Source organism: Amblyraja radiata, unplaced genomic scaffold (assembly GCF_010909765.2).
Source record: "Amblyraja radiata isolate CabotCenter1 unplaced genomic scaffold, sAmbRad1.1.pri S66, whole genome shotgun sequence".
In the NCBI taxonomy this organism is placed as follows: domain Eukaryota; kingdom Metazoa; phylum Chordata; class Chondrichthyes; order Rajiformes; family Rajidae; genus Amblyraja; species Amblyraja radiata.
In genome coordinates this window covers 408,882-418,778 of record NW_022630160.1, presented here as the reverse complement: position 1 = coordinate 418,778, position 9,897 = coordinate 408,882, and the positions used below count along the sequence as shown (strand labels likewise).

The 9,897-nt window shown below is 44.3% G+C and overlaps 1 long non-coding RNA gene across 1 annotated transcript; it reads right to left on the bottom strand.

The window, feature by feature from the left end:
* Positions 1 to 728: 728 nt before the first annotated feature.
* LOC116969500 lies at positions 729 to 9,581 on the bottom strand. Its single transcript, XR_004410793.1, has 2 exons — positions 9,478 to 9,581; positions 729 to 814 (listed from the first exon to the last, which is right to left on the bottom strand). It is a non-coding gene; the product is annotated as an uncharacterized LOC116969500 (long non-coding RNA).
* Between the last annotated feature and the right edge of the window lie 316 nt (positions 9,582 to 9,897).

Below are 9,897 nucleotides of genomic sequence, written 5' to 3'. Positions count from 1 at the left end.
TATCTCACGACTAGCTTTCACACCTTCAATAACTCAATAACCAGTCTTCATGTCATCTGTGAACCGATGAAGGCAAGCATACCAATGCCTTCTTTACCACTCTAGCCTCTCATGGTGCCACTTTTGGTGCGGGGGTTATGGATTTGGGTCCAGAGATCCCTGCACGTCAATGTTATTAAAGGTGTTGCCATTATCTGTATTATTTTCTTTTACATTCAACCAACTTGCTTGCAAAAAATGATGATACACACAAAATGCTGGCAGTTAGGCTGCATCTCTGGAGAAAAGGAATAGGTGACGTTTCAAATTGAGACCCTTCATCAGACCTTGCTTGGAGTAAACTGTATCTGCCATTTCTTTGCACATTTCAGTAACTGATCCTACTTTCATTTACCTGGTAACAGCCTTTCTCAATCAATCAAGTTCCTGTCTAATACCATCAAAATCAGCCTTTCACCAATTTAGATTTAATATATTAGTGCACCCTCTTTCCACAACTATTTTTAAATTAATAGAATTATGGTCACAGCTGTCAAAGTGTACCCCCACTGATATTTCAGTCATTTGCCAAGAGGAGGTTGAGTGTTGCCTTTATGGATGTGGAGAGGATCCATACTCATCCTTTCCTTAATGTGGTTCTAACCTGAATCTATATTCTTACCTGAGTAGGGCCCACTTCTCCTTGGATAATGTTGAGGATGGCAATGTAACAGTGGTTAGTTTGCCTGTCTCTGCCAGTGGACACCATCACATTCTTTGGTTGCAACAGTCTTCGCATGACATCCAGGACTGTAGTTTTACGTATACTTGCCACCTGAGGACAAAAGATGCGCTAGTTTTAAAAATTAGAGAGTTGTAATTATCTATCCCTCCCTTTGAACAAAAGTAGCATAGAATCAGTGAACAGAATTAGAGCCAAAACTAACTAGATTCTCATTAAATAAGGCAAACATATCTGGTATTGGTTTTTGATGGTTTATCATTGTCATGTACAGTGCCCTCCATAATGTTTGGGACAAAGACCCATCATTTATTTATTTGCCTCTGTACACCACAATTTGAGATTTGTAATAGTAAAAAATCACATGATTAAAATGCATATTGTCAGATTTTATTAAAAGACCATTTTTATACATTTTGGTTTCACCATGTAGAAATTACAGCTGAGTTTAAACATAGTCCCCCCATTTCAGGGCACCATAATGTTTGGGACATAAGGCTTCACAGGTGTTTGTAATTGCCCAGGTGTGTTTAAATGCCTCCTTAAAGCAGGTAGAGAGCTCTCAGCACCGAGTCTTTCCTCCAGTCTTTCCATCACATTTGGAAACTTTTATTACTGTTTATCAACATGAGGACCAAAGTTGTACCACTGAAAGTCAAATAACCCATTATAAGACTGAGAAACAAGATTACAACTGTTAGAGACATCAAGCAAACCTTAGGCTTACCAAAATCAACTGTTTGAAACATCATTAAGAAGAAAGAGAGCACTGGTGAGCTCACTAATCGCAAAGGGACTGGCAGGCCAAGGAAGACCTCCACAGCTAATGACAGATTAATTCTCTATATAATTAAGAAAAATCCCCAAACACCTGTCCGACAGATCAGAACCACTCTTCAGGAGTCAGGTGTGGATTTATCAATGACCACTGTCTGCAGAAGACTTTGTGAACAGAAATACAGAGGCTACACTGCAAGATGAAACCACTGGTTAGCCACAAAAATAGGATGGCCATGTTACAGTTTGCCAAGAAGTACTTAAAAGAGCAACTACAGTTCTGGAAAAAGGTCTTGTGGACAGATGAGACGAAGATGAACTTATCAGAGAGATGGCAAGAATGAAGTATGGAGGAGAGAAGGAACTGCCCAAGATCCAAAGCATAACACCTCATCTGTGAAACACGGTGGTGGGGGTGTTATGGCCTGGGAAAACTGGCTGCTGAAGGTACTGGCTCACTTATCTTCATTGATGATACAACTGCTGATGATAGTAGAATAATGAATTCTGAAGTGTATAGACACATCCTATCTCACAGAGACCCAGGACCGTTGGAGACAGCGGTGGAGGGTCAGAGCGGTGAGGGCTTGAATCGGGCACGGGGCTTGTTCTCACAGAGACCCAGGACCGTTGGAGACAGCGGTGGAGGGTCAGAGCGGTGAGGGCTTGAATCGGGCACGGGGCTTGTTCTCACAGAGACCCAGGACCGTTGGAGACAGCGGTGGAGGGTCAGAGCGGTGAGGGCTTGAATCGGGCACGGGGCTTGTTCTCACAGAGACCCAGGACCGTTGGAGACAGCGGTGGAGGGTCAGAGCGGTGAGGGCTTGAATCGGGCACGGGGCTTGTTCTCACAGAGACCCAGGACCGTTGGAGACAGCGGTGGAGGGTCAGAGCGGTGAGGGCTTGAATCGGGCACGGGGCTTGTTCTCACAGAGACCCAGGACCGTTGGAGACAGCGGTGGAGGGTCAGAGCGGTGAGGGCTTGAATCGGGCACGGGGCTTGTTCTCACAGAGACCCAGGACCGTTGGAGACAGCGGTGGAGGGTCAGAGCGGTGAGGGCTTGAATCGGGCACGGGGCTTGTTCTCACAGAGACCCAGGACCGTTGGAGACAGCGGTGGAGGATCAGAGCGGTGAGGGCTTGAATCGGGCACGGGGCTTGTTCTCACAGAGACCCAGGACCGTTGGAGACAGCGGTGGAGGGTCAGAGCGGTGAGGGCTTGAATCGGGCACGGGGCTTGTTCTCACAGAGACCCAGGACCGTTGGAGACAGCGGTGGAGGGTCAGAGCGGTGAGGGCTTGAATCGGGCACGGGGCTTGTTCTCACAGAGACCCAGGACCGTTGGAGACAGCGGTGGAGGGTCAGAGCGGTGAGGGCTTGAATCGGGCACGGGGCTTGTTCTCACAGAGACCCAGGACCGTTGGAGACAGCGGTGGAGGGTCAGAGCGGTGAGGGCTTGAATCGGGCACGGGGCTTGTTCTCACAGAGACCCAGGACCGTTGGAGACAGCGGTGGAGGGTCAGAGCGGTGAGGGCTTGAATCGGGCACGGGGCTTGTTCTCACAGAGACCCAGGACCGTTGGAGACAGCGGTGGAGGGTCAGAGCGGTGAGGGCTTGAATCGGGCACGGGGCTTGTTCTCACAGAGACCCAGGACCGTTGGAGACAGCGGTGGAGGGTCAGAGCGGTGAGGGCTTGAATCGGGCACGGGGCTTGTTCTCACAGAGACCCAGGACCGTTGGAGGCAGTGGAGGAGGGTCGGGGCTTTTTTACCAAATCCCGTAACGTTCCACACTCCATAGGGAGGGTTTCTGGGGAAGCCGCTGATTGGTGGGAGCAGACTAGAGGAAGCAGCTGATTGGGTGCAACCTCAGGTTAGCATTTCTGCTTTTTGGTTAAAGGTACAGTGATTTAGTAAAGGTACAGTGAGCTAAGGGAGGCTAGGGAAGCGGAAAATCAAAATGTGACAGGAGGATCCAGAATGTGTGAAGATAAAGCTCTAGATGTAAAAGGGGCAAAAACGGAAAGGAAGGGTAGTAAAAATCATCTGAAAGTGCTTTATCTAAATGCGCGGAGTATTCAAAATAAGATAAATGAATTAACGGTGCAATTAAGTATATATAGTTATGATATCGTGGCCATTACGGAGACATGGCTGCAAGGGGATCAGGACTGGGAGTTAAATATAGAGGGGTACTCGACAATTAGAAAAGATAGACAGGAAAGAAAGGGAGGAGGGGTGGCCCTTTTAATAAGGGAGGGAATAACGGCAATGGAGAGGAAGGATATTGCGTTGAAGGATCAGGATAGTGAAACAGCTTGGGTACAGATAGAGAATAACAAAGGGAAAAAAACACTAGTGGGTGTAATTTATAGACCTCCAAATAGCTGTGACGCTGTTAGTCAGAACATAAATCTGCAAATAGTTGACGCATGTAAAAAGGGAACTGCTGTAATCATGGGGGACTTCAATTTTCATATTAATTGGGCAGACCAAACTGGGCAGGGTAGACTAGAGGAAGAGTTTATAGAATGTATTAGAGACGGGTTCCTAGAACAGTATGTCACGGAACTGACAAGGGGGGAGGCAATCTTAGATCTGGTCCTGTGTAATGAAGCAGGATTAATTAAAAATGTCATAGTTAGGGACTCGTTGGGAACAAGTGACCACAATATGGTCGAATTCCATATTCAGATAGAAGGGGAGCAGGTTGAAACTCAGGCTAGGGTGCTTAGTCTAAATAAGGGGGATTATGAAGGTATGAGGACTGAGCTGATCAAAATTGACTGGGATAGCAGACTCAAGAATCAGACGGTACATGAGCAGTGGTGTACGTTTAAAGGTCTACTGTATAACCTTCAAGATAAATTTATTCCTATGAAGAAAAAAAGGGGTAAGGGTAAGAACAGTCAGCCATGGCTCAGTAAAGCTATAAAGGATAGTATTCGGCTGAAGGCAAGGGCATACAAGGTAGCCAGAGGTAGTGGGAGGGTAGAGGATTGGGAAGCATTTAAAGGTCAGCAAAAAGTAACTAAGAGATTAATTAAGACGGGGAAAATAGGCTATGAAAGGGATTTAGCGAACAACATAAAAACTAATAGTAAGAGTTTTTATAGCTATATAAGAAGAAAAAGGGTGGTTAAGGTGAATGTTGGTCCATTGGAGGGTGAGACTGGGGAGTTGTTGGTGGGGAACATGGAAATGGCAAAGGCATTAAACGAGTATTTTGTATCAGTCTTCACCATAGAAGACACAAAAAATATTCCAACGCTGGATAAACAGGAGGCGGTAGGAATGGAGGAGCTAAATACTATTAAGATCACCAAGGAGGTGGTATTAGGGAAATTAATGGGACTGAAGGAGGATAAATCCCCTGGACCTGATGGATTACATCCAAGGGTCTTGAGGGAGATAGCAGTGGGGATTGTGGATGCATTGGTGATAATTTTCCAAAACTCCCTGGAGGCAGGAACGGTCCCAGTGGATTGGAAAATGGCCAATGTAACACCTATATTTAAAAAAGGAAGTAAACAGAAGGCGGGTAACTATAGACCGGTTAGTCTAACATCGGTGGTGGGTAAAATGTTGGAGACAATTATTAAAGAATCACTAACGGGCCACTTGGATAAACATGACTTCATCAGACAGAACCAGCATGGTTTTGTGAAGGGGAAGTCGTGTTTAACGAATCTGCTCGAATTCTTTGAGGAAGTAACAAGCCGAGTGGATAAAGGGGAACCGGTGGATGTGGTATACTTGGACTTCCAAAAGGCTTTTGACAAGGTGCCACATAAGAGACTATTGCTAAAAATAAAAAATTGTGGGATTGGGGGTAATATATTAGCATGGGTAGAGGATTGGCTAACGAATAGGAAGCAGAGAGTGGGGATAAATGGTTCATACTCGGGATGGCAACCGGTAACTAGCGGGGTTCCGCAAGGGTCGGTGCTGGGACCACAGTTGTTCACAATTTATATAAATGATTTGGAGGAGGGAACCAAGTGTAATATATCAAAATTTGCGGACGATACGAAAATGGGAGGGAAAGTAGGGGATGAGGAGGATAGGAAGAGTCTGCAAAAGGATATAGATAAGCTAGGTGAGTGGGCAACAACTTGGCAGATGAAATTTAATACTAATAAATGTGAGGTCATTCACTTTGGGGAAAAAAATGATAGGGCAAGTTATTTTCTAAATGAGGAGGAGCTGCGTTGTAATGCAACGCAAAGGGATCTAGGGGTATTAGTACATGAATCACTAAAAGTCAGTATGCAGGTGCAGCAAGCAATCAGGAAGGCCAATGGAGTTTTGGCCTTTATTGCTAGGGGGATTGAGTATAAAAACACGGAGGTCTTGCTGCAGCTGTACACGGTATTAGTGAGACCACATTTGGAATACTGTGTACAGTTCTGGGGTCCATACTTAAGAAAGGATGTACTAGCCCTGGAGGCAGTGCAGCGAAGGTTTACAAGATTAATTCCTGCAATGAGGGGATTGACATATGAGGAAAGGTTAAGTAAGCTGGGACTCTACTCTTTGGAGTTTAGAAGAATGAGAGGCGATCTCATTGAAACGTATAAGATCGTGAGGGGCCTTGATCGGGTGGATGCACCGAGGATGTTCCCAATGATCGGGGAGGCTAGAACTAGGGGACATAGTTGCAGAGTGAGGGGGGGCTCTTTTAAAACTGAGATGAGGAAGAACTTCTTCACCCAGAGGGTGGTTAGTTTGTGGAATTCACTGCCCCAGGGAGCAGTGGAAGCAGAAACGTTAAATATATTTAAGTCAAAAATAGATGGTTTTTTAGCTGCCAAGGGGATAAGGGGCTACGGGGAGAGGGCAGGGATATGGACCTAGGTATGGTTAGTATAGTAGACCTGAGTGATCTCCTGGACAAGTGTCGATCGCCTGGATTGGGGTCGGAGAGGAATTTCCTGGATTTTTTTCCCGAATTGGACCTGGGTTTTTATCCGGTTTTTTGCCTCCCCCAGGAGATCACGCGGTTCTTGGGGTGGAGAGGGGTGATAGCGGTATAAAGGGGAGGGTAGTGTCTTGTGTTCTGTGTCTTGTGTCTACTGTTTGTGGGTAAGTGTGTCTGTTTAGTGTTCAGCCATGAGTGAATGGCGGTGCGGGCTCGACGGACCTGGTGGTCTACTCTCGCACCTACTTTCTATGATTCTATGATTCTAACTCATTGGGCGGCGGTTCATTCTACAGCAAGACAATGATCTCGAACATACTGCTAAAGTATCAAAGGAATTTTTCAAAGCTAAGAAATTGTCAATTCTTGAGTGGCCGTCAATCACCCGATCTGAACCCAATTGAGCATGCCTTTTATATGCTGAAGAGAAAACTGAAGGGTACTAGCCCCCAAAACAAGCATGAGCTAAAGATGGCTGCAATACAGGCCTGGCAGAGCATCACCAGAGAAGACACCCAGCAACTGGTGATGTCCATGTATCGCAGACTTCAAGCAGTCATTGCATGCAAAGGATATGCAACAAAATACTAAACATGACTACTTTCATTTACATGACATTGCTCTGTCCCAAACATTATGGTGCCCTGAAATGGGGGGACTATGTATAAACACTGCTGTAATTTCTATATGGTGAAACCAAAATGTATAAAAATGGCCTTTATTAAAATCTGACAATGTGCACTTAAACCACATGTGATTTTTTCAATTACAAATCTCAAATTGTGGAGTATAGGGGCAAATAAATAAATGATGGGTCTTTATCCCAAACATTATTAGGAAAAGGGGAGATAGAAAAGTAGGCATGCAGGTGCAGCAGGCAGTGAAGAAAGCGAATGGTATGTTAGCATTCATAGCAAAAGGATTTGAGTATAGGAGCAGGGAGGTTCTACTGCAGTTGTACAGGGTCTTGGTGAGACCACACCTGGAGTATTGCGTACAGTTTTGGTCTCCAAATCTGATTAAGGACATTAATGCCATAGAGGGAGTGCAGAGAAGGTTCACCAGACTGATTCCTGGGATGTCAGGACTTTCATATGAAGAAAGACTGGATAGACTCAGCTTATACTCGTTAGAATTTAGGAGATTGAGGGGGGATCTTATAGAAACTTACAAAATTCTTAAGGGGTTGGACAGGCTAGATGCAGGAAGATTGTTCCCGATGTTGGGGAAGTCCAGGACAAGGGGTCACAGCTTAAGGATAAGGGGGAAATCCTTTAAGACCGAGATGAGAAAAACATTTTTCACACAGAGAGTGGCGAATCTCTGGAACTCTCTGCCATAGAAGGTAGTTGAGGCCAGTTCATTTAGTTGAGGCCAGTTGATTGGCTATATATAAGAGGGAGTTAGATGTGGCCCTTGTGGCTAAAGGGATCAGGGGGTATAGAGAGAAGGCAGGTACGGGATACTGAGTTGGATGATCAGCCATGATCATATTGAATGGCGGTGCAGGCTCGAAGGGCCGAATGGCCTACTCCTGCACCTATTTTCTATGTATCTATGGATTATGGAGGGCACGGTATATTGAGATACAGTGGACTGCTATGTTTGCGCACTATCTGATCAAGTCATATTAGTACTAGCAAGACATAAACAAGGACAACAGGCAACACAAATACCAGAGTACATGCATTAAGGTGTTAGAGTTACAATGAAATTTCCAAGGTCCACAATGAGATAGGTTGGAAGATCAGTACTGCACCCTATCTTATGGGAGGACCATTCACTAGTCTGATATTGTCATAGCTTACACGGTCACCATTTGCTATCAGGATTGCTTGAACATAACCTATATAAATGCATGCACAAGCCCCTCAGACCACCATCTTAATCAGTAGGATGGGAATTAAACGTATATCAGAAGAATTTATTCAATTACGGGCTAATAATGGGAAAAAAGCTCATACTTAAATTCTGGAAAAATGCGCCCACACCAACAATAAAAATGTGGACATCAAATATGTTTGAAACATTACATCTGGAAGAGATGAGATTCCTCTTAGCAGGTAAAGCAGACCAATTCCAAAAGACGTGGTCTACGTTTATGGACCTATTACAAGCATGAGGTGCAACAGTAATTTTAAAAATAAATAAATAAATAGATGGTATCAGGACCTGGCAATGGGAGGTAAAACAACAAAAACAGACTTGTTTGGTAGTCCCCTTTCTGCGGAGTTTAATGTTATAATAGAGCGATTGTCCCTACTTTCTTTTTCTTTCTTTTCTAGGGTCTACTTTCTTACTTTACTTCCTTCTCTAACTTCTTTTCTAAGGGGCTTTCTTTTCCCAACACTCTCTTGCACTTCACGACTCTTGCGCACTTTCTTTACTTTCCTTACTTCTATCTTTTTCTTAAAGCTCAAAAAAATGAAGCGGTACAAAAAATGTATTAAGATATATGTGTTGTGTAATATTGTAATTTACCGTACTTCTAATAAAAATAATTAAAAAAAAAAAAAAAAGAAGTAGGATGGGCACAGAAATAGTCCAGCTCAGTGGCACAGCTGGTAAAACAGCTGCCTCGCAGCATTAGTGATTCAAGGTCGATCCTGACCTCGGGTGCTGTCTGTGTGGAGTTTGCATGTTCTCATCGGTTTAAGATGAAGGGGGAAAGATGTTATAGGAATGTGAGGGGTCACTTTTTCACACAAAAGGTAGGTGTATGGAACAAGCTTCTGGAGGAGGTAGTTGAGACAGGGATTATCGCTATGTTTAAGATGCAATTAGACAGGCACATGGACAGGACAGGTTTAGAGGGACGTGGGCTAAACGCAGGCAAGTGGGACTAGTGTAGATGGGACACATTGGTTTGTGTGGGCAAGTTGGGCCAAAGGGCTTGTTTCCACACTGTATGATTCTACGACTCTAAACCAGTGATCTTCTCAGAATAGTGGAGCACATTGGCCCTCGAAGATACAAACCACTACAATGTTTCGTGACAAACAAATTAATTGTTGTTACATCAAAACATAATTTAAGACATAACACGAATCACCATGTACTGATTGATCTGTCGTAAGCGGAGTATAGCCAGTCATGAGAAAATGAAGCCTTGGAGTGGGAATAAGGGAAGCAATCAGTCCAATTAGATCATTATTCATATAGCCTGGGTGTGGTGGTACTTGCAGACATGATTGTGGACACCTATGAAAACAAATCACAAAACAAAGTCATACTGCAGCTAAAATCAATATATCCTCTATCATTAAAACTCATCAACACACTAGGTGAGTAAACCTAAACAGAAGCTGATCAAAGCTTTGGTGCTGGGAAGCAATAAATGGAAGCATAATTTATCAGTACAAACCCAAGAAAAGAATTAGCTTGATCAGATCAAGGCTGCAAGATAATTCCAGCTGCCCATAAAACTGCATTTCAACATTAGATTACCCTCCATGAGAGCCCCTTCCCCGAGCTGTGCT